Genomic DNA, 14,846 nt, shown 5'->3' on the forward strand with positions numbered 1-14,846 from the left:
CTTCCGGAAAATAATACAAGATGCCATCTCCCTAGTCATGTGACAGTGGATAAAAACGCTACGTTTCAGAAAGGTTTTAACAGTGTGTTTTCTGAAAGCAAAAACAGTATTATTCAGCATATTTATAAGGATTTCTCCGTCAGGTGAAAAAAGTAAATATATTGAGATTAACAAAAATTATTGGATTAAAAAGAAGTACATGTGAAGTGGAAATAGAGGTAAAGAAAATTGATGTGAATTGAAAAATAGAGTGGTAAAAATGTAAGTGAATTGAAAATTGTCATAAATTATGGAAGGCTGATTAACCATGTGCAAATCACATTTTCCCACCATGTATACCTTTCCTGGTGGGGGTTCTTGAACCTCCCCAAAGCCAAAAATAAATGCAAGTCAAATGCAGATTAACCTCCCTGCTGCTTGGTCAGTTTTCAGGTTACCAACTCTGTTCATATGTCAAACTGTTCAGCAGGCTGACTTGCTATTTATAGCTGTGAAACCAACACCATCTTTCTATCTTCTATACTTTTCATGCTATAAAGTGAATGTAAGTCAGTGGAAGACATCCCCCATTCTCAGTCTTCCCCTATTACATGTTCAATGTGGTCTCAGACTTTTGGACCCTATTCTATACTCCATAACTGTATAGCTAATGCACTTTACTAGTTTATTCACTTACTTTTTGGTATGGTTAAACTAAAGTGAATTTTGTGGTGTGAAGTCTTCACTGTGGTTTTCTGTGTTCTCTGTTATAATGTAGTTGTGTTGAAAGTATGGGAAGTTAGTAGACACATGCTATATTTCATTTTATTTGAGAATATAGTACATGTTTGTTGATTTTATCTTACCAATGTACCAAAATACATTTTAATAAATCAATTTCTAAACTTCACATATACTGTACATTATCTGCTTTAATCGGGCTTGTGTGCATGTTGCGATGACAGCTCATCTATGCTGACGTGCAACGTCTTGATTCACAGGATTTTTCCAGATCTGTTTAAAGTAGAGGAGAACAAAGCATAGTTTCATTAAGGATGTCTGTGAATGTGAGTTTCTGTCAGCTGTCATGTATGGGAGTCTACATACCTGAAGTATAGTCAGGGCACTTTCTGAGAGCCTTTAGAGCCAAACCTGGCCTAAACACAGAAAGACAAATTACATGGACATTAATGGTAAAAGTGGAATATAAACATGCACTTATAAGATGTCCCATATTTATGTATAAACATTTTATCAAATGTGTGCGAGGAACTAGATATTCAACCTGTATGTTGAACCATTTCAACCACAAACTTAACCTAGGGCACAACAGTGAAATAACAGATCTATCAAGGAGTGTTCTGAGGAATCTGCACCCACTTGTTGTTCCGTGAGTACGGCTACCACCTTTGAAGCAATCTCATGCCGTGTCACGACAGCACGTGTGGGCACCTTGGCAAGGTTGCAATCAATGGGCCTCAATCACCAAATGTTCTTACGAACAAATTTGTTCTCAAACCCCACTTACGCAGTTTTCACGAAGATTCTGGCATCCACCAATATTTTCTTATTTGGGATTTGTTCTTAGGTAAGAACAGAATTTACGCACACCCAAGAGCACTCTTACACACAATTGAGAGCTGACATGTTTGCGCAAAATAAATAGTTATACCTTTTTCGTCCGTTCTAATTTAAAATTGAATATTTCTCTCCTTTATAATTTTCCAACTGATGAAGTGGAATAATATCACACTGTTGTAATTATGAAGATGAAGAATGAGTATGGATTATATGATGAAGAATGCCATTTGATTACGTTTATACTTAGTACTTTTATACTTTACATCTTTATCACTGTATTTCTAGACCCAAAGTAGGCGTATTCCGTACAATAGGACTAAACCACACAATGGTATTTATTGCTGCTGCAAAATGTTGCAGATCGTTCCCTGAGGAGGGATCACATCTTCCTTGACCATACCGATGTATTTGCAGAGAGCGACGAGCAGGGACACATCTACCCGGGTGGCATAGCAAAAAATAGCCTTGCCACCCCAGTTGGCAGCTTTGAAAACAAAGAAAAGTTGCGAGTCATCCGACATTGGCGAGAGCGAATTTCTAATATCCGACTGCAAGTGAATGCAGCCGAGTTGGACATTTGCCAGAGTGCATTTCTAACATCCCACTGCAAGTGAATGCAGCACTAGATGACTCCCCCACTCCGCCAAGTCGGACATTTGCGAGAGCAAATTTCTAATATACAAGCCCAAACAAAATCTGTGGATTTTTTTCAGATTTTCTGCGGTTATTCAGAGTGAAAATCTGCAGAATTCCGATTGCATTCCTGTTCTTGTGTCAGAGCTACCAAAGATGTTCCACAACAGTTTGACGCCGAATATGATCGATTAAATGTTGACAGACTTTGCAGAAAAGTATTGATCCATTCTCATAAAGATCGCCTGAAAACTCCCTGTCCCTATCTATTCCTGTAATTTTGTTTAATAAGTGTTTCTGTGTCAATTCTTCAGGGCTGAATCTGGGCATTTTGGACTTAATGTTTACATTTACATTTATGCATTTAGCAGACGCTTTTATCCAAAGCACCTTCCAAGAGAGAGCTTTACAAAAGAGCATAGGTCACTGATCATAACAACGAGGTGATCCCAAACATTGCAAGCAGCCAAAACATGAAGCATACATTGTGAAAAAACTAAACAAGTGCCAAAAGGGAAGACCCATAAGAGCATGCAGTTATACAAGTTACAAATTAAAACAACAGGAACCGCAAAAAGACAGTTTACATATTGTCTACACTCAGGGCCGGATTAAGACATTTGGAGGCCTGGGGCTAATTACCAGAATGAGGCCCCTATATCAACCCGACGCACATCATGACACACACACAAACCCACGCCAGGTGCACTGACACATCAGTGCTTTAAAGTCCACAGAACCACTCTATAAATATGATCTGTTTAAACATGTGACTCACCATCATCACATCAGTGATATTAAAATGTTAGTTTTCTGCTCTTTCTCAATGCAAACTCATCAATGAGCTCTTCAAAGTAGAGAAGAAGTTGAAAGAAAAGAAAGAAGTTGGCGCAGTATGTCATGCTCTATTGACTAGGGAAGCACCGAATCCAGGATTCGGATTCGGTCGAATATTGGGCTTTTGGACGGGATTCGGTTTCCGCCGAACCTTAAATTTGTTCCCACCGAACCCAAACCCTACGCTTGCACTACGCCGGTTACGCTGATTGAAATAATGACGCTGCCGTTGAATACGGGTTTACGTAGCTAGGTGGTCCGTTCAAGGTAGTACTACTAGTAGGCTGAGAGAAAGTGAAAATGGAACTCATAAGCAGAAAAAGTGTTGTGTGCAGTGGCGATTTCTTTAAGACTGCAAGGGCTGAGCTTACCCTAAAATATCTCATTTAGGCTACATTTGGTGCTTAACTCAAACCTAATATCCTACCTAGTCAAGGTTTTGATGTGAGGTGAAATCGGAACTTCACATTAACCCTTGTGTTGTTTTAGGGGTCAAAAATGACCCGTCACTATGTTTATCAGCAGAGAAAACACCCTAAATGTTATTTTTTTTACTTGAAAATGTATGACTTTTCCTAGAATGACCCCAACATTAGATAAAGTGAAACATTGTCTTTGTTCACATTTCCATGAAAGCTGTACACCACTAGGGTACAAAGATTGTCTTAGGGGTCATTTTTGCCATTATTTGTGCTTCTGATTGAACTCAGACAAAGCTAAAACGTCCGCGTGCAGGTGCAGCATCTCCCCTCCCTACATGACTCAAGCTCACAGACAAAATAAAAACAATTTCAGACAAACTAAACCAAATTTCAGACTAAATAAAAATGTCTTCAAAGCATTGTTTACTAATGGGGAATGCAGTCAGAGGCTACAAAGGTCCTGCAAATGACAGTACCCCCAGTATTCTTTGCTGAAGCCATGACTGCATATTTCAGTGCCCAACAGGGTTAGGGTCTCAGCTTTCAGATCTACAGGTTGTAGATCTGATATTTTCAGATGTCCAGAAGGAACAAGAGTACAATGATTTAGAAGAGGAGGTATCTGAAGATGAACATGGGGAATAATACAACCCGGAGCATTAAGCAATAATACACCTCTACTTAGTAATGAAAACAGTTATGACGGGTCTGCTGTAATAAAAACGAATAGTTGTCCACTGATTAAATGTAGTCTTTCTGCAATGTGAAGAGGCAAAACCTGCATATTCACAAATGTTGTGATTAAGTACAGGTTGTTTCTTCATGCAAAATAGATTAGGAGTTTAAAATTCAATGAAGCTGCTTTATTTTAGGGGTTTGGTGAAGGTGGGTCATTTTTGACCCTTAGGACAAGGGGAGTGTAGGCCTACAGAATGTTAAGACAACGCGAGGGTTAATGCGAGCGCGCAACGGGCGCGAGCGGAAATTTTTACATTAATTTCAGTGCAAAATAGTTTTTTTTTAGCTTTATGTAGCCTTGGTTAATATGAACATTACGTTGGAGTCATTATTAGCTATATTTTGTTCCCACCCTTGCAGGAACCTAGATTTATGAAGTGACAGATCTTTCTTTTTTTACCTGGCTTTTTCAGTTCCTCCTGGCATCTTTTTCCCCTCCATTTTATTCTTCTCTGGACGCTCAGCGTTTCTGGGAGTGAATGGAGGAGTGGGCTGGCCTGGACGTTGGGCTTCTGCTTCATGATTGGAGGGTGTGTCGAAAGACTGCATCTCCTTTTGATTGACAACGATTTTGTTTTATAAAAAGTCGCCGACGCTATTCGAGTTTAGTCCCATCGCGGATTTTGGCCACACTCTCTGCTTTCCTTGACCGGACATTTTCGCACGTTATTTTTGTTTTCACTGAATTTTTATGCACGGTGCCGTTGACTCACTCGACATCGGGCAACCTGAGGCCCCCCTGGTGGCGAGGCCCGGGGCTGCAGTCCCTAAAGCCCATTGTCTTCAACAGGTGTTGTATCACCCAATGCATGACTCTGGATTGGCACCCCCTCGCGGGAGCGTGCGCGATTCAAAGAGTGAAGGATTTCGTCTTGATATTGCATCCAAAAGAAGGGGAGACAGAAGTCTCACATTATACCGTCATTGTTGTTGAATTCAAGAGAAGGATGTCTGTTATCTGTGTAAATATCAGATGCTATTTTCAACACAAAATCCTTAAAATTCGTCATTCAAACGGTATACGCGAACCAACATTCTTGCTCCACGACATCGCATTCTGAGGAAATATACCCCAGTATGATCATGATTATTGCAGGTTCAAAGTATTTCACATGGCATGGCTCTTCATACTAATGTATAGGTTCAAAGGCATGCGATTTTAATGCAGTTAGCCTGTGCGTAGGGTCGGTTACTCAGACAGGTCGAAAACAACAGCCTTCTGATCCAGAATCAGCTGTCCTGAAAAGGGACCAAAGGTTCATATGCCTAGCCTACAAAAGACAAGTACTAAAAACAATGTATCAACCATGTATCAACATCAAAAGAACCATCAAATCCTTTTTTAAGATAGGAAATATTATTCTTATTGTTTAAATAAATGAAATAAATGAAAAAATAAAACATAATAATCCCTCACCTACCATTGACTGTTCTGTTTTCAGACCTGTCCACCCTATACATACACATGTATTGGTATTCAATTTATGCTATTAAATGTACATAATGCTGGCGTAGAAGGATAGAAACGTATGCGAGGGGAGAGCATTTCATGGCAGGTTTCCCATTAGATGTAAGTGCAATGAACCCCCTGTTAACCCTGACCAGGACAGTGTGACATGCCTGAAACTTACTGTGGTTACTCATACTAGTGCCCTCAGTGTACAGTAAGAATCATTTGATTCCGGGATATACAGAACAGACAATAGAGGGGGGGGGTGCATCTCACGACAGGCTTGTTGTATTCCTTCTTGTCACAAAATGCACCCCCCGCTAACCCTGACTAGGAAAGTGTCACATGCCTGAAACTTACTGTGCTTACTCATACTAGTGCCCTCAGTGTACAGTAAGAATCATTTGATGCTGGGATATACAGAACAGACAATAGAGGGGGGGTGCATCTCACGACAGGCTTAATGCACCCCCTGCTAACCCTGACTAGGAAAGTGTCACATGCCTGAAACTTGCTGTGGTTACTCATACTAGCCCCATATTGTGCAATGCACACACTCTGTGAATAACAGACACTATAAAATTAAAGATATTGAATACAATTAAATAATAAACCTTTTATTATTTGCAATGCAGTTGCAGTCCCATATTACCTGCTGGTAGGTATTTTGATTTTGGGAAACAATACAAATGAGCTGACAGGACAACCACTGTCCTGTTGTAGTTATATGCATAACCAATACAATCTAGTGTATGATAAATACGTGACTCCTTTTGTGTTATTTTCTTTGTTACTAATGTTTATTGAGCTACATCTTCACAAAGTATTTCTTTATGTCAAGGCAGTTCTGTATATCCCAGCATCAATTGATTCTTACTGTACACTGAGGGCACTAGTATCAGTAAGCACAGTAAGTTTCAGGCATGTAACACTTTCCTAGTCAGGGTTAGCAGGGGGTGCATTAAGCCTGTCGTGAGATGCACCCCCCTCTATTGTCTGTTCTGTATATCCCAGCATCAATTGATTCTTACTTTACACTGAGGGCAGTAGTATGAGTAAGCACAGTAAGTTTCAGGCATGTAACACTTTCCTAGTCAGGGTTAGCAGGGGGTGCATTTTGTGACAAGAAGGAATACAACAAGCCTGTCGTGAGATGCAACCCCCCTCTATTGTCTGTTCTGTATATCCCAGCATCAAATGATTCTTACTGTACACTGAGGGCACTAGTATGAGTAAGCACAGTAAGTTTCAGGCATATGACACTTTCCTAGTCAGGGTTAGCGGGGGGTGCATTTTGTGACAAGAAGGAATGAAACAAGCCTGTCGTGAGATGCACCCCCCCTCTATTGTCTGTTCTGTATATCCCGGAATCAAATGATTCTTACTGTACACTGAGGGCACTAGTATGAGTAAGCACAGTAAGTTTCAAGCATGTCACACTGTCCTAGTCAGAGTTAACAGGGGGTGCATTGCACTTACATCCCATGGAAAACCTGCCATGAAATGCTCTCCCCCCACATACGTTTCTATCCTTCTACGCCAGCATTATGTACATTTAATAGCATAAATTGAATACCAATACATGTGTATGTATAGGGTGGACAGGTCTGAAAACAGAATAGTCCATGGAAGATGAGGGATTATTATGTTTTATTTTTTCATTTATTTCATTGACTTAAACAATAAGAATAATATTTCCTATCTTAAAAAAGGATTTGATGGTTCTTTTGATGTTGATACATGGTTGATACATTGTTTTTAGTACTTGTCTTTTGTAGGCTAGGCATGTGAACCTTTGGTCCTTTTTCAGGACAGCTGATTCTGCATCAGAAGGCTGTTGTTTTCGACCTGTCTGAGTAACCCAGCCTACGCACAGGCTAACTGCATTAAAATCGCATGCCTTTGAACCTATACATTAGTATGAAGAGCTATGCCATGTGAAATACTTTGAACCTGCAACACAAAATACATTTTGTGTTAAAAAAAAAATACATTTTGTGTAGCAATAATCATGATCATACTGGGGTATATTTCCTCAGAATGCGATGTCGTGGAGCAAGAATGTTGGTTCGCGTATACCGTTTGAATGACGAATTTTAAGGATTTTGTGTTGAAAATAGCATCTGATATTTACACAGATAACAGACATCCTTCTCTTGAATTCAACAACAAAGACGGTATAATGTGAGACTTCTGTCTCCCCTTCTTTTGGATGCAATATCAAGACGAAATCTTTCACTCTTTGAATCGCGCGCGCTCCCGCGAGGGGGTGCCAATCCAGAGAGTCGCAGAGTTGCATCGGGTGATACAACACCGGCCCTGTCTACACTAACGTGAACATTACTGTATCAGTTTCAGGGTTGACAAACTTCCTTTGATTGCTATCACAGACCCACTACCTACACTGGTGGCAATGGGCTTTGCTTAAAGGTTAATTATTTTGAAAGAATAGAGACGTAATATAAGTGGACAAGTTCATTAAATGTTTGCCTCAGACCAATGCATTCTATTTGAAATTCAGCGGGGTTTTGTCGGAATTCTGCTCTCCCGAATTACGTTTGGGCCTGCTAATATCCCAATGCAAGTGAATGCAGCACTAGACAACTCCAATCACCCTCTTCAATGCGCTGAGACCAAGGTGAAATCAGTTGTATATTCGAGATTCAACAGACATTCATATTCGTACCTCCGTTCAGGCTCCGTGTCATATTTAGGGACCGGGGTAAAAGAGTAGACAGTCTAAATGCCGAAAACCCCAACAGACATTTGAATACACACAATTTTCAGTGTTTCTTCAATATCTTCCACTACTAGCTGACCAAGTTGTCCAACCTTCGGTTTGGTTGAATCAATGAAAACATGCATGTTGATTTGTTTCCTCAATATCTTTGATTTAAGGCTTTAATAATGTGCCATAATAATGTAGCTTAATGTTTTTGAGTTAAAACGTCTTTATTTGGGGGCATTCCAAATAATCATTGATTAATATGACTGTGATTAAATCAGCATATATACTTCTGCCATGGGGGTGCCACCCCTCAAAATCTCCTGCCACCCTATGAATATTTTTCTAGATCCACCCCTGGCGACGAGTAGGCTACCTGTTGGAACGATTTAGGCTACCAAGAGCAGTCCTCTTGGATATTTGTAACAGTCAAAAAAACAGTCCGTTTTTTTGCTTAAGAATTCAGATTTAAGTTAAACCATCAGTTCTGCGCACTTTTCCAGATACAGCATTCACTGCATGAGTAATTGCATACCATGCATCGGTTTTATTTACTGATTTGTATCCACAGCCGACGCTATTACGTAAATATGATGTGTCGTTTGTCGCTAACTTCTTGCAGCTGTACCTCCACTTCAGAATTATTATTACGTTTTTCTGTCTTTTGTCGAGGCCTCTACCATCTTTACCACGTTGTTTTGACATTTCACTGAGTGTGCACACAGCCTTGCCATATCATGCCCTTTTATGGGAATTAACGGGGCGTTTACTTATGCTAAATAGGAGCAACGGGGCACTAGCTTTCAATTTACGAAATATTGGGATTCATCATTTTAAGGACACCCCTGCGAACAATTCTGCTGTTTAAGAACGCTTCATGAATCACACAGATATTTCTTAGGAACTTTCTAAAGAACAAATTTAAGAAATAACTTAGGAAGATATTGGTGAATGAGGCCCATTGAACTTCTGAACAGGGTGGCGCCCTTTATCCGGGCAGATTATTTCAGAAGTCTTCTGACTTCAGATTTTTGGTTCATGATGGACCATTACCTAGACAAGGTAGACGAGGAAGATAACATAACTTTGTAAGCAAATACCAGATTCTCTTACCATTAGTGTTCTCCTGCACAATGTTGTCTTTGATGAAGGCCACATCTCCAGCGTCCTCAGCTAGACATCTATAATAGAAAACCCCCCCAAAGGGATTCACTGTTATTATTCAATTCACATTTATTTTTATTTTTATTGAATTATAAAGGTTGACTGAGTGATGCATCGCATGTCGACCCACAACTTGTGGTTTCCACAGGTTGAAACTCAGGTTAGGTGAGTTGGATAAGCTTTCTAGGAAAATATAATTTTTTCAGCGTTCTAAGTACGTTTTAATAACTCACAGAAACATTTTGTATGCATTACCAGTCCACTCTCAACCTTTTCATCCCTCTCATGTCCCTCCCTCTCTCTCTCTCTCTCTCTCTCTCTCCTAAATACACACACGCATTTGTTTTAAAGTGTTGAAGTTTCTTCTATCAGTTTTTCCCCTAGTAAGTGGTAGCTATAGCTTTTGTTTAAACACCGCCAGCACCAAAACTCTTGGTCAGAAAGAGGCTACCACTTGTTGAGCTGCTATTCAACAATAAAGAACACCATTTGGAATATTGAGTCAGTTAAAGTTGGTGGTTTTGGACCAGGTGATTAATGCATATTTTTGTGAGTTGGGTTGGCTCTCATAATGGGTTGGAGGGGTGCAGGTGTAAAAAATCTGGCGTATCACAATTGTTCAAGTTTAATTTTATTTATACAGCACATTTAAAAACAGCCACACGGCTGGCCAAAGTGCTTCACAGTGCAATTGACCTTACAAATACACAATGAAAGAGTTCAAAAAGCTAAAATAGGCATTATTAAAAAGAGGCATTATTAAAAAGAGTAGACAAAATAAAATAACGTTTAAAAGAAAGTGATATAAATAAAACCATTACAAAAAAACTAAAAAAAATATATAGACAGACATAAACCCCAGACAAGTCATGGAAAGGCTAGAGAGAATAGGTGGGTCTTTAGCCTGGTCTTAAAACTAAAAATGGAGGGTGCCATCCTAATCTATAGTGGCAAGGAATTCCATAGTCTAGGGCCGGCCACAAAAAAGGCACGCTCTCCTCTATGCTTGAGCCGTGCACAAGGGACCACTAACATAGCCTGGTCAGATGAGCGAAGACTTCTAATAGGAGAGTAGGGATGAAGTTCAGACAGGTAGAGAGGAGCGGTGTTATGGAAAGACTTAGTCAAAGAGTAACATTTTAAAATCTATTCTCTATTCTATTGTCTGGTGTCACCAACCTGAAGGCCCCATCATAGCCAAAGTACCGCTCCTCAGAACTAGGCTTGCATTTGGAATCATCCCCCACAGGCTTTCCACTACCAGCACACTTTTTACAAAACGTTGAGTCTGTCTCAGCTCCAGGGGCACAACCCTCAGGGAAGAAAAAAATAAATAAAAAAAATCACCTGACAACAAAAAAAATTACTTGCATGAAGTCAGGTAACATTCCTGTCACAAGCCCAGTCAGATTGTGCTCTGGTTTATGTATGAGGAGAATGTATAGATACAGTATATTATAAAAACCTGGTTACTGAAGTTGCAGTTTCCTGTTTGTTTGTGGATTAGGCCCATAGGGATGTTCCAACCAGCCGTTCTGCCGATGGCTGTGTGGCAAGAACTCTTACCCTTCAGGGTTTCCCAGGTCAGCCCAGAACTCTTTTTTACCACTGCGACCGCATAGTAGGACTAGGGAGGATCTGAGAGGAAAGGTAGACAAATGCGTATTAGGATATACATCATCTGAAATTATGGCAAGATGGGACACAAACTCATGGGACCTCCTAATTCCAGAAGATGTGCAAAAAACTGTTGAGAAAAGAGAATTTTAGCATAACAACCATGTTAATTTGACATTTTAAGAGTAAAAATAATAATTTGATTTGTAATGGACTTTATATTTAGGTAAAATTTCAAAGAAGGGGCGCAAAATCATGTAGAACAAAAAAGTCAATAGGACAATGCACAGTGTGCATGTTGTTGCTTCATACCTGAATTATACTGCCCTGCCATGACAGGGACCAGGCCACACACCCCAGCAGTGTAAACCGCTCCTCCATCTAACAACATGGCATCTGCCTCTGCGCTGTGGACAGAAAAGTTAAAAAACAAAAAACATTTAATCTGACACATTTATCAGAGCATTTTGATTTACCATAATGATCTGTATGCAGTCCTCAATCGTGATCCCAGTCTCACATTCGATCTTGATGACACCATTGTCATCCATGCTATTAATGTTCCATTTGTCACACTTGCTTTTCTCAGCATGGCTGAGTGCACCATTTAATGCTGTCTGTAGATTATTTGGTCTGCTCTGTGGTGGAATCATGTGAGGGGACATAAATGTAACATCAAAAGTTATACATGTGTGTTTATGTGTATGTGTAGACAAATCTTTTTTCAAAGAACGTATTTTGCTCAAGTAATCTGCTCCGAGGTACAGGAAGAAGTCCATGGTGGATGGCAGCTCAACCAAACTCTGAGTGGAGTCTTTGAACATCAGGTCTTTGGCACCGTATCCTTCAGAGGGAAAAGGTAGACGGTTTTTCTTTCTGTTAGGGCAAAAACATGATACATATTATTCACCAAACTATTTCTCATGAAAACGTATCATTTTGAAACCAGTCCTGAACCTGTCCTGTTTCTTGTGCATTCACACAGGGAACTCCTGCGGTATGTCAATCATCAAGTCTGATGACCCAGGTAATTAGACCCAGGTATTTAGATCCAGAGCCACATGTACCTGGACAATGGTCAGGCTTTTGAAGATATGTTTTGTTAGTTCGGGTTCCTTTTGTCCAACCACTGCATGGGAGGGCACTTTGGCCAAATTGCAGGTCTCTGTGCTGTCCATGGGGGCTCTGGTGCCATCACTGCACAGAAGCTCGTAATTGTCTCTCTCCGAGTCTGCAAGATAGAAGCCATAACACTAGTGAGGCTTATGACATCAAAAGCTTTAGATGTTTTCATTAAAAGCCCTCATTTAGTTGCCTGTGTCAGATGACATATCGTAAAAGATCTATTCTCATTTGATTTGATGCAAATATAGTGACTATTTACAGTGCAGTGACAAACATGTTGGCACGAAATTTGATTTGTGTTTAACCTTAACATTAGGGGAATTTGATTTGAACCCCTATGGGGTTTGAAATTCAATAGTAATGTAACAAATACAGTAGCCTTGGGACAATGGATGCATGCTATGGTAGTGCTTTAAATCTCACCAGGAACAGTCAGGTGATTGACAAAGGCCACATCTCCTTTCCCATCTTTTAGACATCTGATGGCAGCAGAGAGACAATGGCATCGTGAAAATAAAAAGGGGGGCGGGGTTGGGAGCTGGATAGCTTTGTAGCATTGTTTAGACTAGAGGAAGAAAAATTGAAATTGTCTAGAGGCAGTGCACTTACTGGAAGTCCCCAGCATAACCATAGTAGGGTTCACTGTGGGTCTTGGTGCAGTCTCCCTTACACAATTTGCACAGTGAAGGTTTGGTGGCTCCAGGGACACAGCTTTCCAGGAAGAACATACTAACCACTGTAGATAAAAGTATTGTCATAACACACACACAAAACAGTTGAAGACACGCATTAACAGAAGAATTCCATGTGCAGGACATGCACAGTACAGTATGTTGGACCTACAAACACTCTGCTAACATGTGAAAGAGATAACAAAGGCAATAGAGACTACACATGGACAATTCCAACTGAAAGCTGGCTGGAAATGTTCATATTAAAAATAATAAATAGGGTCAGTGTCATAGACCGGTAAACATTTTTTTTCAAAGCACCCAGTACCCACTCACCATCCTCAACCGGTTTGACCTCAGGGCCGTCCCACTGCATTATTTCCTTGGATAGTAGCATTCCAATTGGAATGTTCCAGCCTGCTGATTTTTCAATACCAGTGTGGCATGACTTCTTTCCCAGGAGGTCTTTGAACCCAAACTGTGTGCCTTTCCTGGCTACAGCAACTGCATAGTAACAGTTCTCTGATGGTACAAGAACACATGGGGAGATGGTACAAGAAAAATATGAAAATACTAAGAAATGAACAACACAAAACTACCATTCATTGTTATTCCGTTTATGTCCTTATCTTTATAAACCTACCGTTGCCAGCATACTCTGCAATGATAGGACGCAGTTCATAGGGTTTGAGGCCAGCTGTGTAGATATCTCCTGAATCCAGGGTGATAGCATCTGCCTCGCAGCCTACCAGGGGGCGTGTGGAGTATTAAAGAGAAAGAAAGAGAGACAATACGGTAGAGTAGGTCAGCTTTTAGCTTTATAGCTGTAGGGGAAAATGCATAAACTTTGCAGGGACGTGGTAAAGTTTTGGACAATCGTTTTCTAAGGCAATGATTTCTCTCTCACGTGAATCGCTTTGATGCATTCAATCGACCCATCTCTTTTTACACAGGAAAAGGGTCCTTTTGCGGCGAGGTCTTTGCATTTCTTTTCTTCTTTGTCCGACTTGACGCACCATTTCACATTTCCATCTGCCAGGGCTGCAACGGCAGTTGCTGTAAAATAACGTTTATTAGAATATAAACTGTCAGCATCGTGTACAACCCAGCAATTGACGTTAATATTCCAAATATTCGATGCGAACGGAATGTCTAACTACCGAGGCATCCAATCAGAGCTGAGACAACAAATAGTTTCATGTTGGAAGAAGGATCTCCAAGTCAATCAAGCATGCACTGTGGGAGACAATGGGTTTTTTATAGAGAAGCTTGCACATCTCATTGGGAGCTGATTTAGCGAATAGGGATAGTTTGTTTGGTTTCCCAATACATGATCTGAGCCGTGTACGTGTGTGTGTGTGCGCGCGCGCACGTGTGTGAGAGAGTTGCAATCTTAAACGTTTTCAATATTGGAAAATTCACCTATTAAGCAACTTCACGAAAGGTTCACAAAGTCTGATCAAATGTGTAGGGTTTAAAATGTGCTGATTTTGTAGATTCACATATTATATTGACAACTTCAATACATGTAACTATGTTTGTAGTTCGGTAAACCTCAAGTAGGCCTAAGCTATAATATTCTGTCGCTTGGGTCAACGTACCTGATCATTATAATTACAAAACAGACCATGCTTGTAACACTTTTGGCTTCAGCACATGTTGTTTACAGGATTTCATAGCTATAGTTCTCAAACTTTTATACAAAGTACCCACATTTGTTTTCTACAAATAACACCAATTAAAACATCTGCAAGAAATTCACAGACCTCATGAGTTGATGTCAAAAAGGCCTACATGATGTTCCTTTGTTACATTCTAGCCCACTACCAGTTCAAAAATACGTTTATTGAAGTAAAGGAATAATCTCTTAAAGTAGTCTAATAGAAAAACTTTGTTAATAGTAA

General features: G+C 40.1%; 1 pseudogene across 1 annotated transcript; it reads right to left on the bottom strand.

Moving 5' to 3' along the window:
- Positions 1-788: 788 nt before the first annotated feature.
- On the bottom strand, positions 789-14,236 carry LOC146270807 (serotransferrin-1-like; annotated as a pseudogene). Its single transcript, XR_014767152.1, has 15 exons — positions 14,103-14,236; positions 13,850-13,998; positions 13,586-13,687; positions 13,279-13,464; positions 12,881-13,007; positions 12,695-12,750; positions 12,214-12,377; positions 11,597-12,022; positions 11,459-11,553; positions 10,995-11,167; positions 10,709-10,842; positions 9,479-9,546; positions 4,591-4,705; positions 1,087-1,136; positions 789-993 (listed from the first exon to the last, which is right to left on the bottom strand). The product of XR_014767152.1 is annotated as a serotransferrin-1-like (transcript).
- Positions 14,237-14,846: the final 610 nt, after the last annotated feature.

The sequence above is a fragment of the Hypomesus nipponensis genome, chromosome 10 (assembly GCF_054491055.1).
Source record: "Hypomesus nipponensis isolate SF chromosome 10, ASM5449105v1, whole genome shotgun sequence".
NCBI classification, from domain to species: Eukaryota; Metazoa; Chordata; class Actinopteri; order Osmeriformes; family Osmeridae; genus Hypomesus; species Hypomesus nipponensis.